This window comes from Callithrix jacchus, chromosome 1, assembly GCF_049354715.1.
Source record: "Callithrix jacchus isolate 240 chromosome 1, calJac240_pri, whole genome shotgun sequence".
NCBI classification, from domain to species: Eukaryota; Metazoa; Chordata; class Mammalia; order Primates; family Cebidae; genus Callithrix; species Callithrix jacchus.
In genome coordinates this window covers 141,902,472-141,921,091 of record NC_133502.1, presented here as the reverse complement: position 1 = coordinate 141,921,091, position 18,620 = coordinate 141,902,472, and the positions used below count along the sequence as shown (strand labels likewise).

At 41.5% G+C, this 18,620-nt stretch overlaps 1 long non-coding RNA gene across 1 annotated transcript; it reads left to right on the top strand.

Moving 5' to 3' along the window:
* Positions 1-10,007: 10,007 nt before the first annotated feature.
* Positions 10,008-14,095, top strand: LOC144582451 (uncharacterized). Its single transcript, XR_013535108.1, has 2 exons — positions 10,008-10,064; positions 13,792-14,095. It is a non-coding gene; the product is annotated as an uncharacterized LOC144582451 (long non-coding RNA).
* The last annotated feature ends 4,525 nt before the right edge of the window (positions 14,096-18,620 follow it).

The following is an 18,620-nucleotide window of genomic DNA, read 5'->3' as shown; positions in this document are numbered from 1 at the left end:
GGCTGTAGTTTTGGTTAGGGGAAGCGGTAGGAAATGAACCTGGAAAGATAAGATCACAAAGCCCCTAAACACTAGGCTAAGAAGTTGGACCTCTGTTACTCTTTAATGTGAAACCATTGGAAAGTTTTTATTTATTTATTTATTTTTTTTCTTTTTTTTTCTTTTCCGATTCATGCTCAACTCCTAAGAACTTATATTTATTTATTTTTAATAAAGACAGGGTTTCACCATGTATGTTTGTCAGGCTAGTCTTGAACTCCCAACCTCAGGTGATCCGCCCACCTTGGCCTCCAAAGTGCTTGGATTATAGGTGTGAGCCACCACACCCGGCCCATTGGGAAGTTTTAAACAGGGAAGTGACAAGATCAAGTTTGTGTCTTGGAAATAACATTCTAGTGAGAGTAAAGACACCAAAGGCAAGAGGTTAGGTGAGTCTTACTTTAGTTAAAGAAAAACTAAAGTGAGGTCTGAAGAATGGCAGTGATGGTGGGCATGGGGAATAATGGATTCAAGTAGAATTCCAGAGATAAAATTGATTAGACTTGGTTAGCAATAGGATCGGTTGGGGTAGAGAGGAAGTTGAGGGTGACTCCAAGATTTCTGACTTGGGAAACTAGATGTTTGTTGGTGCAGTTTCACTGAGATAAGGAACAAAGATCTGGGAACCAAGTTAGGGTGGTTGGGGGCAGTGATGGGTTCCATTTTAGTCATTTGAATTTGAGGTTCTGTTGTTACTTCAAGGTAAAGCTAGGCAAGAGACAGATACATGGATCTGAATCTTGGGAGAGCAGTCTATGAGGTAGATTTGACATCTGGCAGCATATATATGATAGCTAAAACCATTGAAGGGCGTAAAGAAGACCTACTAATGTGTAATATTTGGCCCAGACAGTGCTTTTTAACTGTGACCAACAGTGTTTTTTATTTTTAACTTGAATGAGTATCCAATATTGTAAATCAGTAGATTGTACATAATAATATTTCCAACTTAAAATCTGGCAACACTGGACTTATATTCCCACAAAGTAAAGGCTATTTGGAGCTAAGTAGCAATTGCTCCCTCTGGAATGAATTTGTGCTCTCCAGTTCACTGCAGTTCTCACCCTGTTCTTAGAGTAAATGCCAAGACTGGGTATGGTGATTAGTCGCAACTATAATCCTAGCACTTTGGAAGGCCAAGGCAAGAGGATTGCTTGAGACCAGAAGTTCAAGGCTGCAGTGATCATGCCACTACACTCCAGCCAGGCCAACAGGTGAGATCATGTCCCCCCTGCAAAAAAAGTTTATTGCCAATATTGAGAGCTAGTTGCTGTTGATCATTATGTCTATGATTTTGTTTTCTTCCACTTGTCTATTTTTACTAATTTCTATTATATGCATGGTATTTGAAATTGCAATCACTGGATGAAGAAGGTAAATTGAGTCCTGATGGGAGACAGAGAAGGTAATACTCAACACTTACTCTATGCTTGTTAATTTACATTTATGGCAAGACAATTTACCAGTGTCTGTCTCCTACTCCTTGCTGGATGGGATGACTAGTAGGATAAAAAGATAGTTTTGCTCAACTTTCTTCCAGGAATACTAGATTTCTTGTCTCGTGGAATTGTTTGTTTGTTTTTTTGAGACAGGGTCTTACTCTGTCACCCAGGCTGCAATGCAGTGGCATGGTCTCAGCTTACTGCAGTCTTGACCTCCCAGGTTCAAGTGATCCTCCCGTCTCAGCCTCCAGAGTAGCTGGGACTGCAGGCACAGACACCACCACACCTGGCTAATTTTTTTTTTTTTGTAGAGACGATGTTTCACAATGTTGGCCAGGCTGGTTGCAAACTCCTGGGCTTAAGCAGCCCACCTGCTTCTGCCTCCCAGTGTTGGGATTGTGTGTGAGCTATCCCACCTGGCCTGTCTCATGGAATTGTTAGTGGATTTTGTGTTGTCAAACCAAAAAAACAAAAACAAAAAAACCCACCAAGAAGCTAAGTTAAATTCCACCCCCTCAGGCTGGGTGTGGTGGCTCATGCCTGTAATCCAAGCACTTTGGGGGCCAAGGCGGGCAGATCACCTGAGGTCAGGAGTTCAAGACCAGCCTGACCAACATGGTGAAACCCCATCTTAAAAAAAAAAAAAATTCCGCACCCCCCCCCGCCCACAGAACCTGGATAAAGTTGTAGAACAGTGGGGCAATCTCAGCTTACTGCAGCTTTCCCCTCCTGGGTTCAAGCAATTGTCCTGCTTCAATCTCCCAAATATCTGGGATACAGGTGCCTGCCACCATGCCTGGCTAATTTTTGTATTTTTATTAGAGATGGCATTTCACCATGTTGTCCAGGCTGGTCCTGAACTCCTGACCTCAGGTAATCTGCTCACCTTAGCCTTCCAAAGTGCTGGGATTCCAAGTGTGAGGACACCACACCAGGCCATGACTTCTGATAGGGAGTGCTGATTTAATGGCTGTGGGACTAAGCATCTAGCACTTCGTCTTGGGAATTGTGGAGATCTGGTGTGCCTACTTGACAGAGATGCTGTGAATCTGTCTGCCTTTGAATGGACCATAGGGGTGTAGACAATGGTCATCCTAGGAGCAACCATGACAGACTGAAGACCAGAGGCTCTCTTCTCTCTTCTCTTCTTTCTTTTCTTTCTATTTTTCTTTCTCACTTTTCTTTCTTTTTCTCTCTTTCTTTCTTTTCTTTTCTTTCTCTTTTTATGGGGTCTCTCTCTGTTGCCCACGCTAGTCTCCAACTCCTGGACTCAAGTGATCCCCCCACCTCAGCCTTCCGAAGTGCAGGGATTACAGGCCTGAGCCACCATGCCTGGTCCAGAGGCTCTTTTCTAAGTTTTTTGTTTGTTTGTTTGTTTTGGTCAGTGTACAATATGCTAAAGAGGGAAGTGGCCCTAATAAATGGTTGATGTTGGTTGTCTTTTTACCCTAGTAAATGGGGTTTTGAGCCAGACTTAATTTAATTTAGAAAAATTAAATAATTTGATATTTTTTGCTCCTCAGAGATGTGGAACACACTTATACTCTAACATTTATTATCTCATTTAATCTTTTTCTTTTTTCTTTTTTGGTTTAAACAACAAACATTTATTTCTCATAATTCTGGAGGCTGGGAAGCCCAAGATCACAGCCTTCTCAACTTTTCCCCTCTGCCCCAACCGCCAGCAGATCTCAGAGGAACCAGAAAACGTCAGATGGTAACTTTTCGTTGTGAAAAACCATTGCATCCAATCTACTTCTGTCCTGCTACTGTGGCTAGTGCCTTCTGGAGACCTCCCTTGACTCTCCCAAGCCGGGATGAGTGTCCTTTTCACTGCTTCCCCACACCCCACACACAGCGCTTTCCACACTAGATTGTTACTTGTGGCTTAAATATGTCTTTTCAGACGGCAGGAACCTGGTCACCCAGTTCACTGCTCTAACCACAGAAACTGGCGCTTAGTGTCTGGTTAGGACTTAGCGCCCTCTGCGTGAATGAATTAAACTATGGGCGTGGTTTCTGGGAGAGGCGATGGAGCCTACCCTGGGGCTGGGCCGCCAGTGGGCGCTTTCTCCAGGCTGCCTAGCAGCGACTTCCCCCGGCATCTGCCCAGGAGGCTGAAAGCTCCTTTGCTTCCTCGACGTGAGAGCTGGACATTTAAACTCATAACTGTGATTCGGGCGGAGCGCCCAAGAGGCCTTTCCGCTGCAGGACGCGCCCCACCTGCTAGGCCCTCGGGCTCCTGGGACGAACCCGAGTCTCCAGCGTCCTTCCAAACTCGCAGGTTCTGTTTCTCTACCCTCCCCTCTGCCTTTCCCTTCTCCTGCTACTCCTCTCTCTTCCACCCTCTCCGTAGGGATGCAGCGTTAAGGGCCCGGCCAGCGGCCCAATTCCAGTTGCCACCTGGGCTTGGACTGGTCTCGTCCAGTGTCTGAGAGGCCCAGTGTCCTGGCAGTAGCAGGATTGGTCAGGACAGTGAGATCTCACGGAGCCATCCCTCCGGGAGGGGTCAGTTTCTCAAACTCTGCCTGCGGGGCCGACCTCCACAGGAAGGATAATGCCCACGGTCCTGGGGGAATTGTTTCTTAAGGGATGAGGGAGCTGTGAGGCCGCAGTGCCCCTGGTGGGCCAGTGAGAATGGGGAGTAGGAGCCCCGAAAAGGCCCATGGGGCAGCAGCCAGAGGTGAGATCGAGTCCCGAGGGGCAGAAGCTAAACCTGCTCTGCTGGCCCAGGATGGCATCTCGGAGGCCGAGCCATGGTGAGGCCTCTGGCAGACAGGAGAGGCTGCAACCTTCTAGAAGGGAGGAACCTCTACGGCAGCTGCCTTCACATCTAGGTATTGCCACATGATTGTGTTTTGTGAGGGGCTCCTGTGTGTCAGGTCCTGTGTTTGATAGGAACTCTAGCTATATCCCAGTAGAGGTGGTAGAAAATGTTGTTTCTTTCAAGTTTTCATTATGATAATATATACTGAATTTGGAAGATGTGAAAATGAAAAATCTCATCAGCCTTAAGTTTCCATATTTGTTCTTTCTATAGCAGTTTGATGTATTTATTTCCAGACTTTGTTACTCATATTTTCATATTGTTTAAATCATATGTATTGTTTTTTCTTTTCTTTTCTTTTTTTGAGATGGAGTCTGGCTCTGTTGCCCAGGCTCATTGCAACCTCTGCCTCCAGGGGTCAAGCAGTTCTCCTGCCTCAGCCTCCCAAGTAGCTGGAATTATAGGTGCCTGCCACGGCACCCAGCTCATTTTTGTATTTTTAGCAGAGACAGGGTTTCACCATCTTGGCCAAGCTGATCTCAAACTCCTGACCTGCCTCAGCCTCCCAAAGTGCTGGGATTACAGGTGTGAGCCATTGCGCCTGGTTTGTAGTGTTATTTAAAGGCAGGAAAGCAGTTAACAATTTATTATACACCTTTTTTATACACTGTAAACTTCCTAAACATTTTTTTTTTAAATTGAGATAGAGTCTTGCTCTGTTACCCAGGCTGGAGTGCAATGGCATGAGCTCGGCTTACTGGAACCTCCCTGCCTCCCAGGTTCAAGTGATTCTCCTGCCTCAGCCTCCAGAGTAGCTGGGATTATAGGCATGTACTACTACACCTGGCTAATTTTTTTTTGAGATGGAGTCTTGCTCTTTTCACCCAGGCTGGAGTTCAGTGGCATGATCTTGGCTCACTGCAACCTCTGCCTCCTGTATTCAAACAATTCTCCTGCCTCAGCCTCCCGAGTAGTTGGGATTATGGGTGCCACCACCACACCCGGGTAATTTTTGTATTTTTAGTAGAGACAGGGTTTTCCATGTTGACCAGGCTCGTCTCAAACTCCTGGGCTCAAGTGATCAGCCTGCCTCTGCCTCCCAAAATGCTGGGATTACAGATGTGAGCCACTGATGCCTGGCCTAAACATCATTTTTTAATGACTATGATATTTTCTAAAGTGGATATACCATAATAATTAACCATTCTATTGCTTTTTGCTTTTAGATGGTTTCCAATTTTTGATACTGTAAGACCTGTTTAATATTTATAGTCACCAGCTTTTGCTAATTTTAGCTGGAGTTTCTCAAATCTGCCTCTCCTCCCACCGTTACAGTCACTGTGGTAGTTCAGATCCTCATCATTTCTCCTGTAACCTGTGCAGTAGTTGATCTGTAGCGGATCATAGCTGATCTCTGTTTCTCCAGCTTTGTCCATCTTATGTCCTTTTCCCTCACTATTAGTAAAGCAGTTTACCTAAAACAAAACTGACCATGATACTCCCCTCCTTGAAATCCTTCAGTGAGGCCACACTTCCTATGTGGTATACAAAGCCCTTTACCTCCTGATATCCTACTTCTTCAGCTTCTCTTGCTCTTTCTTGCTCTCCATTTATTATTCTAGTAACAAAGGATATGTGAAGTTTTCCCTGAGTCCCCCATGCTGTTCAGTGTGTTTATGTCTTTGTTTATCATAATTTTGATTTCTTGGTCTGGAATGCCCCACCACTTTTTTCCACCTAATTCTTTTTTTTTCCTACATATCCTGATTGCATTATATCCTGACTAATTCCTAATTGTCCTCCTAACCCATCTCAAGTGTCATATCCTCACGGAACTTACCCTGAAGGTCCAGGTTGACCTAAATGTCCCTTCTTTCTGCTTTACATAGTGCTTATATCTGCTTTTCAGTTAAAACATTTTAAACATATTTACTTTGTATACTTTTTAAAAACAATTTTAGTATCTGCAGTCTGTGTATGTCTTACTTATCAGTTTGTAGTCTCTCTTGACTCTGCTCATGGTGGTCTGTTTCCTTGTATGCTTGATACTTTATTAGGAACTCATGTTTGGTTAAACTTTAACTTTGAGAATCTTGAGAGGTCTGGGTGGAGATGATTTGTCTTGGTTTCTTCTGTGTGCTAGGGAACACTATCTTTTATTTATTTATATTTTTATTTTTGAGATGGAGTCTCCCTCTGTCGCCCAGGCTAGAGTGCAGTGGCGTAATCTTGGCTCACTGCAACTTCTGCCTCCTGAGTTCAAGCAATTCTCCTGCTTCAGCCTCCTGAGTAGCTGGGATTACAGGAGCCTGCCACCACATCCAGCTAATTTTTTTATTTTAAGTAGAGACAGGGTTTTACTCTGTTGCCCAGGCTGGTCTTGAACTCCTGACCTCAAGTGATCTGTCCACCTCAGGCTCCCAAAGTATAGGGGTTAGAGGTACGAGCCACCACACCCATCTGGGAACACTATCAACCTGGGACTAGATTTATTTCTTGAATTGGGGTTCATCAGACTGTGAGTATGGTGTACATTCAAATGCTGAAACTGCATGAGACTAGGGCTATGATTATAAATGATTAGGGAAAACTGTTAATATTATTAGTCCTTTCCACCCAGTTTTACCATTTTTGTCTATTTCTCGAATGTGTGTCTCCTCCCATTCTTACTGTTACCAAAGACAGACTGGTTTCCTTGCTGGTTCATGTTGCCAGTATGCAAATTTTTCTCTTCACTTCATCAACAGATGATATAGCCAATTTGGGTGCCTGGCTTTATGTACAGTTCTTAGATTCAGCTCCTCTACTTTATCAAGTCTAAATACTATTCCTCAGTGATGCTGATAACCAGCAAAATTTTAGGTTTCTATGTTGGGCATATTTTTAGGGCAGCCCTGTAGGGATGTGCTCTATGGTACAATGACTTCATGAGTGCAAGTCTTAAGTGGATCGTAAGACAGAATCTTGGATCCTGAAGACAGTTCAGAATATTTGCAGAAGAGCAGAGTCCCTCAACACCCATTCCTTAGTCACCTTCCCGTCTCAGGTATCTGTGGGTCAAATTTTTCCTTTGTAGTTGAGCTAATCTGGAGAGCAGTGCTAAAATGTTAGAGTCTAAGCTCTGCACCCAGGGAATAAAATCTTATTGGACAGAGCATACATGTATCTTTCTTTCTTTCTTAAATAATGGGAGATTTTTCTTTTTCTTTCTTTCTTTTTTTAAGTAAACCATCCAGTTTATTATTTTGTAGTAAGATTGTAGAACTTTTACCATGCAGACTGAAATATCTGTGTCAGCATGAAAAGTACCTTTTCTTCCTAGAGGCAGTTACATGGAAAACCAAGTTATTATGAAGTTATTTAGCGAGTATGGAATCCAAGAGGGGACTAATCTTAAGACCTATAACTCATCCATGAAGGCTTGGGGCACACTTTCCTACCACTGGAACACCTTAGCCTCCAGAAAGCTGTGGACTCTTCCCTCTCTGTCTTGGTCTGGCTGAGTACTGCCACTGGTCAGTCACTTCCTGCATCCATACCATCAGGCCGGCTTGGCCTAACAGCTGTATCTCTAGTCACTAGTTTTTGTTGTTACAGCCATTGTTATTAACAGTTAAGGTTCTGAAGGGGGCACATCAATTGCTCCCATATACCAACTACAAGACACAATAATCCTGTTAGTTTGTTCCCCCAAACTCACTCCACTCAAGTTTATCAGGTAATATGCTCTGTAAGGCTCTTTCCAACCCCATTAGCACATACATGGATTACCTATAAATTCACCTAATGTAACCTACCTTCCTTACTGAGGATTGAGGTTTTAACTTTTTTTTTTTTTTTTTAACCTCCCTGACAATTTGCCCACAAGGGAATTCCCTGTGGGCCTCAAGATCTTTACTCTAAAACAGTTCTTTTGAATTTCACCCTGGCAATGTAAACTGATAGCTTATCAATGTAAACACCTACTATATGTAGGTGTGTGTGTGTAATGGACCTTATGCAAATCCAAAACCCAGCAGAGCAGACATTAAATCTTAAAGTTCCAAAACAATCTCCTTTGACTTCATGTTCTGCATACGGTCTGGAGGACAATGGCCCTGCTTCCACAGCTCCACCAGGCATTGCCCTAATACAGGTCTCTATGGGGGCTGCAATCTCACATTCCTGATTGGCATTACCTTAGTAGAGGCTCTCAGTGGTAGCTCTTCCCCTTCAGCAGGCTTCTGCCTGGACACTTAGGCTTTCTGATGCATCCTCTGAAATCTAGGTGGAACCCACCAAGACTTTATCACTCTTGCTTTCTGGGTGCTTGCAGACTAAATACCATGTGGAAGCTGATAAGGCTTATGGCTTGTGCACTCCAGAGCAGCATCCCAAGCAGTACCTGAGGTTCTTTGAGCTGTGGCTGCAGACAGAGTGGCTGGGATGTGAAGCAGCATTCTAGGCAGCACAGGGCACAGAGCCCTGAGCCTGTCCTCTGAAAACCATTCTGTCCTCCTGGACCTCTCAGCTTGTGATGGTAGAGGCTGGCTGTTTTCTGAAGTGCCTTTGAGGACTTTTCCCATTGCCTTAACTATTAGCATGACTTTTAGTCATGCTGTCTTCCAAGTCATCTCTCTTGCAAATGGTTGCTCCACAGCACCCTGGGATTCCTCTCCTGAAAATGCTCTTTCCTTTTCTATTACATGGCCAGACTACAAATTTTTCAGATTTTTATACTCTGCATCACTTTTAATTATAAATTCCACCTTTAGATCTGTGAAAGGTAAATATATCTCAGGTCTCAAAATCACTAAGCCAAGGGGAAAGTCAAGCTGGGAACTATGTTAGGAAAACCTGCCTCTCATTTTATTCCTAAAGAAGATAACTAAAAAGCTACATACCTCCCTCACAATTTGTCCAAAAGGGAATTCCTTGTGGGCCTCAAGATCTTTACTCTAAAACAGTTCTGTTGAATTTCACCCTGGCAATGTAAATTGATAGCTTATCAATATAAATCTATCAATGTAAACTGATAGGTGTGGGACAGAAAGTCATCCCTCTGAGACAAATGCATATCTGATTGCTTCCTCTGCCCTATTGTTTATATAAAATGCAGATTCACTGAGCCAGACTAAATTGTATATTCAGAGAAAGGCTGATCAAGGACTTAAAAGAATGCAATCTTTTGTTTCTTATCTACCTATGACCTGGAAACCTTCCCTTCCCTGCACTTTGAGTTGTCCTGGCTTTCCAGACTGAACCAATGTATAGCTTAAACATATTGATTGATGCCTCATAGCTCCCTAAAATGCATACAATCAAGCTGTATCCCAGCTCCCTTGGGTACACATCATCAAGGCCTCCTGAGGCTGTGTTATGGATGTATCCTTAACTTTGGCAAAATAAACTAGAAGAATTCATCGAGACCTATCTCAGATATTTTGAGTTCACAATCTAGTAACCATGAAGGGATTCTGAGTGGAGGTGCCCCTGACCTTTGAGAAATCTCCTTTTGGTGCTTAGTTCCAGCTTGAGCTATCCTTATGACTCAAACCAACAGAACAATTTGCTGATGCCTGGGAGCTCCCTTCCCTCCAGAGAATCCCTGGTCTCCCAAAATTTGGTTGAGATCTAATGTTTATTTTGCTGTACAACTTTCCTGGAGTTTTACTTGCTTCCAACAAGGAAGGCAAGTTTTCATGCTTCCATGCTGATGGTGGGCAGGTAACTCCTTTCTGGAGTTTCAGCTCCCTTCCAGTAAGGAAGGTGAGTTTGAACTTTTTCCTGCTTCTAGGATGATGGAGAGCAGTCTTCAGTCTGAGCTCCGTTCCTCGGTAAGTAGCTGAATTGGGTTTTGGTCTCGGCTAAGGTTAAGATTAACAACTAGCTAGTCTTAATTTCTCCTTATTGTTAGAGCGCTTAGTAATTGTATAAATTGTATGATCATTTGTTTGGTTAATTGTTTTTTGTTTTGTTTGTTTTCTTTTTATGGAGGCCTAATTAGGGAAAAGGATCATGGGAAGGCAAAGAGATAAAGCAGATGGGTCTGCCTTTCTTTGTAGCCCAGAACACATAGCCCTCCCGTGCAGATAATGTACATAACTCACAGTCTTCTTGCTTATCATCAAATGGTTCTATTTATCATCAAACACCTTGACTGACAGAAAAATTGCAAATTAGCTCCTCTGCAACCTTGTCATTTTCAGTACTGCATGTAGCACTCTGCAGCCCAAGAACCAGCCTATAAAATCTCCAGCAAGCCTTTGTTTCCTTGCAGTCAGCTCCTCTCTTGCTAATTCTGTTACTTGAAAGGGGTCCCAATCTAAACCCCAAGAGAGGGCTATTGGATCTCACGCAAGAAAGAATTCAGGGCTAATCCATAAAGTGAAATCAAGTTTATTAGGTAAGTAAAGGAAGAAAGAATGACTACTCCAAGAATGGCTACACCACTAGTTTTTATGTTTTTAGTAAAGACAGTGTTTCACCACGTTGGCCATGCTGGTCTCAAACCCCTGAGGGCTGCTGGTTGCCCGTTTTTATGGTTATTTCTTATTTATTTATTTTTTTAAAGAGATGGGGTCTCGCTATGTTGCTTAGGCTGGAGTGCAGTGGCTATTTACAGGTGCAATCCCACTACTGATCAGCACAGGAGTTTTGACCTGCTCTGTTTCCAACCTGGGCTAGTTCACTCCTCCGTAGGCAATCTGGTGGTCCCCTGCTCTCAGGATGTCACCACACTGATGCTGAACTTAGTTTGGACACCCAATCGGCATAGCACACTACAGCCTAGAACTCCTGGACTCAAGTGATCCTCCAGCCTCAGCCTCCTCAGTAGCTGGGACTACAGGCATGTGCCACTGCGCAGAGGTTATTTTTTGACTATATGCTAAGCGAGGGGTAGATTATTCATGCCTCCCCTTTTTAGACCATATAAGGTAACTTCTTGATGTTGCCATGGCATTTGTAAACTACCACAGCCCTGGTGTTAGTATAGCAGTGAGGACAACCAGAGGTCACTCTCATGGCCATCTTGGTTTTGGTGGGTTTTGGCTAGCTCCTTTATTGCAACCTGTTTTTATCAGCAAGGTCTTTATGACTTTTATCTTGTGCTATCCTCCTATGTCATCCTGTGACTTAGAATGCCTTAAGTGTCTGAGAATGTAGCCCAGCAGGTCTCAACCTTATTTTACCCAGCCCCTATTCAAGATGGAGTTGCACTGGTTCACATGTCTCTGATAATTCTGCCCATTGCTTTTTTTTGAAACATATTTTCATACTTTCTCTAATAAATCTGCCTTTCTTTACCTACAACTGTCTTGGTAAGTTTTTGGTTTGGTTTTGTTTTCTGAGACAGTCTCACTCTGTCACCCAGGCTGCAGTGCAGTAGCACGATCTCGGCTTACTGCAACCTCCGCCTCCCAGGTTCAAGCGATTCTGTTGTCTCACCCTCCTGAGTAGCTGGAATTACAGGCATGTGCCACCACGCCTAACTAATTTTTGTATTTTTAGTAGAGATGGGGTTTCACCATGTTGGCCATGCTGGTCTCAAACTCCTCAAGTGATCTGTCAGCCTCAGGCTCCCAAAGTGCTGGGATTACAGGCGTGACCCACCACACCCAACCATGTTGGCCAGGTTGGTCTCAAACTCCTGATCTCAAGTGATCTACTTGCCTTGGCTTCCCCAAGTGCTGGAATTACAGGTGCTCAGCCTATCTTGGTAAATTCTTTTGCTCCTGCATTATCAGCCCAGATAGTCGCTACTCACCCGAGACATTTTTCCCATTGGGTTTGACCAACTCTATCCAACTTGATCAAATATGAAGGAAAGTTCCAAAGTAGGAGGAACGAAGCCTCTGAATTGGCTAAATTCCCATAGCTGGGAAAAAGGTGGGGTGGGGCAGGGTGAGAAAAAAATGGCCAGGACAGCAAAAGAAAAAAAAAAGGGAAGATTTTTGATTTTGACTACCTGAAGGGTTTTATTTACATAACAAGGCCACTTTTTGCTAGCCAAGCCAAACTGGAAGAGCAATGGTTGTCATCCCACACTATAGTTTGGAAGCTAAGGTTTTGCCATTTTTTTTTCACCACAACAGGCTGGGTTTGATTCCTAAATCAGGCCTTTTCTAGTTTGATATTTGTATTATTTTTGAAATATCAAGAATTTGTCCTAGCTAAAATATGGTAGTGAGATTTAGAATTTTTTTTTTTTTTTTTTTCGATGGAGTCTCACTCTGTCACCAGATTGGACTGCAGTGGTGCAATCTTGGCTCACTGCAACCTTGGCATCCCGAGTTCAAGCAATTCTCATGCTTCAGCTTCCCAAGTAGCTGGGATTGTAGGTGTCCACCACCATGTCCAGCTAATTTTTGTATTTTTGGTAGAGACAGGGTTTCACCATGTTGACCAGGCTGGTCTCAAACTCCTGACCTCAGGTGATCTGCTGGCGTATGCCTCCCAAAGTGCTGGGATTACAGGCATGAGCCACCACATCCAGCCAAAACAATTTTTAAAGGAGCTCAATGTTTAAAAGTCAGCTTAATTAAAAGCTAATATCCAAGGGGTGTGTGTGTATGTTTGGCCTTTGTGGTTTACTCTCCTAGGACCTTGTTTTGTTTTTTTCTTTTTTTTTGTTTGAGAAAAAGTTTTTTTTTTTCTTCTTAGTCAACTGAATTCTGTTTTCTTCATTTACTTCTGCTGTCTCTCCTTTCTCTTGCCACCCTCTGCTGCATGAGGAACCTTAAAATAGTTTCTAACTGTCTGGGATTCCTTAAGAAAACAGAGAAGCTGTCAGACTCCCTTTTGGGAAGAAATCTCTGTTTTTTCTTATGGAACCCCAAGACTGTAAACAGACAAGTTCATCTCAGATCTTAAACTGTTTGCTTTTATATTGTGTTACCTGATTTTTTTTTAACTAAAATCTTTATTACAACAGAGCTACTCTTTGGTGTTTAAATCAAGGAATAGTGTAGTTTAGATACTTTGATAAATGTCTTTGTTTAAAAAAAAAGTGTACTGTAAAAGCATCACATGGTCTAGCCTCATAATAATTATCTCTTTTTTGGAGACTCAAGATTCAGTGTGGGTGCTGCCTAGAGCTCAAAGATCCTATTTAGAACTAGCTTTTATTTAGAAATACCTATCTAAATAAAATTGGTCTGCTTATACAATCCTATGATAGATTTCTATAATTTTTGTTTGATTTAGCATCCATTTTTAATCTCCCTTTTAACACTACCAGATTCTTTCTCTTTGTACTTTGAGATGTAAATTTCCCTATCTAATTTTTTGCCTAACAGTTATTCCTTTAATATGCAAATTTAGGGGTATCTAGCTGACCACTACCTAGGTTAATAGGGTACCTAGGATAAAACAGGTTATCAAGAAATTGGGAGGCAGATTTGAGAAATTTCTTCCATCCTACTGATACGGAAGGGGGTCAGGGAGGTGCTGGGTAGAGAAATGCAGGGTCTCTGGCGAGGGCTCCACTTTTGCTGTTATGCTCACGGACCTAAGTGAGGACAGGCACTCCTGTTTTTATGCCCAAATGTTGCATTTTCCAAGACCACCCTGGCCCGCCGCAGTCCCATCCTGTGCCTATGAGATCCTATTGGGCACACACACAAGCAACTGGACGTCAAGAGGAACACACTGGCAGAAGAACACACCAACAGAAGCCATCAGGCCATTGAGAGCAGAGCAACATGGATGCGGAGGGAAATTTGGCTGAGGGCAGTCAGAGGAGAGCCTGGCCACCGAGCAGCCCAACTCCAGGGGAAGACCACCTTCTGGCTTCATCCTCCTTCTGACTCCCCATCTGTTAAGAGCTACTTCCACCACTCAATAAATCCTTGCACTCATTCTCCAAGACCATGTGTGATCTAGTTGTTTGGGTACACTAGGGCAAGAACCCCCGGGATACAGAAGGCCCTCTGTCCTTGTAATAAGGCAGAGGGTCTAATTGAGCTGATTAACACAAATCACTGCTGATGGCTAAACTGAAAGAGCACAGTGTAACACAGGCCCACTGGGGCTTTGGGAGCTATAAACACTCAACCCTAGACACTGCCATGGGGTTGGAGCCCATGCTCCCCCTGGGGGTTCAAGCATGGAGGCACTGAAGAAACAAGCTACACCCCCGTCGCACACCCAAGGGTGATAGAGGAAAACTCCCATTTCACTACCACTTGGCTAGCCCTGGGATTATTAAACTCTTTCTTTGCTGCAAAAAAAAAAGAAAAAAAAAAAAAGAATTTGGAAATCTAAAGTAGGAAGAAAGAGGACTTATGAGTCTGTAAGATGTGATTCTATCTGCTTGTCTAAAACATCTATGTATTTATGTGTCATGTATATGATGTTTCATTACTAAAAATATATAAAAGAGCTTTAATTAATTGGCTTAAAGAAAAAAGTGCTTGAATCAAATACTTTATCAGAAAAAAATGAAACTTTAAACCAAATCCTTTTTCAAGATCATATGACTTAAGTAAATCTCTAATAAATAAGCTGGTTTTTAAGATACTGGTGAAGTAGAATTGGAAATGGCTTCAGAATTGTCAACATACGTTATTGTTTAGATTTATTGGTCAAGTGGTTTTATATTTATCTCTGCTAGATGTCAACATTTGACATGAAGGTTATAAAGCTGTGAATAGCCCAAAAGAGAAATGTTGTTTATGTAAAATTTGATACATAAGGCATTTAATATTGTTTAGTTAATGAAAACAGCTAAATGCTGAGTTATTGGTAAACAAAACAAAACACCATTTATCTAACCTTAAGTTTCTTACTTAGGAAAATCTGAAATTCACAGGTTATAGAAATGGTTAACCATATGAAAAAAGGTCAACATCACTGATTGTTAGATAAATGCAAATCAAAACCTCAAAGAAGCTAGATGTAGTGGTTCTTGCCTGTAATCCCAGTACTTTGGGGGCCAAGGTGGGCAGATCACTGGAGGTCAGGAATTCGAGACCAGCCTGGCCAACATGGTAAAACCTCATCTCTACCAAAAATACAAAAATTAGCTGGGCATGGTAGTGCGTGCCTGTAATCCCAGCTACTCAGGAGGCTGAGGCAGTAGAACCGTTTGAAACCAACCTGGGTGACAAAGTGAGACTCTGCCTCAAAACAAAACAAAAACCCCCAAAAACCCACAGTGAGATGTCATCTCACACCAGTCAGAATGGCGATTAAAAAGTCCAGAAACAACAGATGCTGTCAATATTGCAGAGAAAAAGGAACACTTTTATAATGTTGGTGGGAGTGTAAATTATGGAAGACAGTCTAGCAACTCCTCAAAGATCTAGAGGCAGAAATACCATTTGTCCCAGCAATCCCATTACTGGGTATATACCCAAATGAATACAAATCATTCTGTTATAAAGATACATGCATGTATATGTTCATTGCAGCACTATTCGCAATAGCAAAGACGTGGAATCAACTCAAATGCCTGTCAATGAGAGACTGGATTAAGAAAATGTGGTACATACACACCATGGAATACTATGCAGCCATAAGAAGGAATGAGATTATGTCCTTTGCAGGGACATGAGGGAGCTGGAAGCTGTTATCCTCAGCAAACTAATGCAAGAACAGAAAACAAAAACCATGCATGTTCTCATTTATAAGTGGGAGCTGAACGATGAGAATATGTACACATGAGAGGGAATAACACACACTGGGGCCTCTTGGTGGGAGGGAGAGCATCAGGAAGAATAGCTAATGGACGCTGGGCTTAATACCAAGATGATGGGTTGATCTGTGTGGCAAACCACCATGACACACATTTACCTATGTAACAAACCTGTACATCCTGCATATGTACCCTGGAACTTAAAAGTTGAAGGAAAACAAAAAAGCAAATTATTAACAAGCAAATAAGTTTATTTCTGTTGCTTTTTGTTTGTTTGAGACAGAGTCTTGCTCTGTCACCCAGGCTGGAGTGCAATGGTGTGATCATAGCGCACTGCAGCCTGCAACTTCTGCCTCCCAGGTTCAAGTGATTCTTGTGCTTCAGCCTCCCAAGTAGCTGGGATTACAGGGATGCACCACTATGGCCCAACTCATTTTTGTATTTTTGGTAGAGATGCAGTTTTGCCATGTTGGCTAGGCTGGTCTTGAACTCCTGGTCTCAAGTGATCTTCCTGCCTTGGCCTTCCAAAGTACTGGGATTACAGGCATGAGCCACTGGGCTGGCCATCAGAGAAATAACTTAAAATGATAGCTATCATAGTTTTCATAAGTAATCTGGGTAAACTACTTTAAAAAATTAATTAGGTAAATGTAATGGAATAAATGCTTGTAAATAATCTTATATAATTTAAAATCTAAAGTTTTATTAAGTTAAACGATAGATATTAAATGGGCCATTTCCTTTTTTAAAAAATTCTAGAAAAATATTTTTCTAAAAAAAGAAATGTGTTCTTATTTAAAGAAAAATAATTTTTGTCTAATTCCAAGGTTATTTAGAAGTTATTTATGAAACAAGATACAGGTAATCAGTAAATAAGAGCAATGTAAAGTTACAAATATAAAGAGTTGTTTTTGGCAAGACAGGGAAAATAATTTTGTGTAAGAAAGAATCTTGTGTGGTAAATTTTTGACCTAAAATAAAATAACTGGTTATTTAAGAAAGAGGGATGCCTAGGATAAAACAGGAAGTCCAAGCATGTTATAAATGATTTATATCAAGTTGTCTATAGTTAAAGGGCAACTATTTATAATAGTGTTTCTAGAGACTGAGTTTCTATCTAAAAAAATCAAACACTAAAGAATTGGTTAGAATGACAAAATTTTCTTAAGATACCGATTTGCTGTTAATAAAATTACAAGATATTTAAATTTTTTTAAGCCCAAAGTTCAACTTTTATTGCATTCTGCTGTTTCAGCTTTCTCTCTCCTTTTAAAACGCCTAAAATAATAACTCTCCTTCAACTCATTTTCAGCTCCTATAAGTTTTTTCCCCTCAGGTTCTAACTATTTGTTAGAACTATTTTTAGCCTGATGCTAAAAATGTTTTATCTTAAAGGTCTAAAGGAAATATTTTCTTCTAACATAATATCCTGTGCTCTTGGCTTTAAACTGTTCTATGAATGAAAATTTTCACTTATGACCCAGTAAACATTCGTTCTATGTCTAATTCAAGTACTGTTTTCGTTAGTTTTGACTTGCAGATTATCTAAATGGATTCCCCATAGTGAACAGAAATTGCACTGCAGAAGGTCTTTTCTTTTACCTTTTGGTAACTGGCCTAACAATCAGATTTTATGTTTTATTGAAATAATTTCTATATCATTATTATTAAGTTTTGGTTTACTTAGAAAGAATGAAATTAAAAAACATTCTGAATTAAGATTATTGCATTTGTGTAAATTTCTGTATGTGCTTTTCAAATTTTTTTGCCAGTGAGTTACAGGGTTTGACTCTTGGGTCTAAAAAGGACACCAAGTCCTGCTAAACCTTAAACACTGACAGGAGTTAAAGCCTCATTTTCAGACCTGGTAGAAGATGCCAATCAAAATAAACTGCTTTCGTGAGACACAGGACCACAAGTGAAAAGTATTCAACATTCTAAGACTCAAGGACTATCGTGGAAGAGGTGGGTACATGAGATTGTAAGGGCTGATGTTGAGAGATTAAATTAGTTCAGTTTCTCTGTAAACCTAACCATTAATGTCAAAGGCTCACTGATGCAAGACCAGTATACGGCTGGTCTTCAAGCATTTCTTAGAGCATTAGCCCACTCATTAATAAAAGGTTATACAGCTTATAAAAAAGTTTATTGAAATTATATATTATGGTCAAGATGACTAAAATTTTAGAGATTTTGTTTATAAAAGTTTTTTTGAGACTGAGTCTTGCTCTGTTGCCCAGGTTGGAGTACAGTGGCACAATCTCAACTTACTGCAGCCTCCACCTCATGGGTTCAAACAATTCTCCTGCCTCAGCCTCCCAAATAGCTGGGACTACAGGCACATGCCACCATATGTGGCTAATTTTTGAATTTTTAGTAGAGACAGGGTTTCATTATGTTGGCTAGGCTGGTCTTGAACTACTGACCTCAAGTGATCTACCTGCCTCGGCATCCCAAAGTCCTGGGATTACAGGCATGAGCCACCACACCCGGCCTGTTTATAAAATTTTGAAAGATTTAGTTGTCCTCATGCTGTCTTTATTAGGGTTTATTGTTTGGGAAATTAAGTCTCCTCTCAAAGAATAAAAGTTTTTTCCTTTTGAAATCTTTGAGTTATCATTTTGGCTAAATGAATGAGTTATTTTACAATAATCCTATTTTGTGATATCAAGTGTTATATTTGACAAACTTTCCAAAATCAAATTCTAACTTTGGTTCTAATTAATTTTTTTGATATTAGGTCCCCTGAAGTACA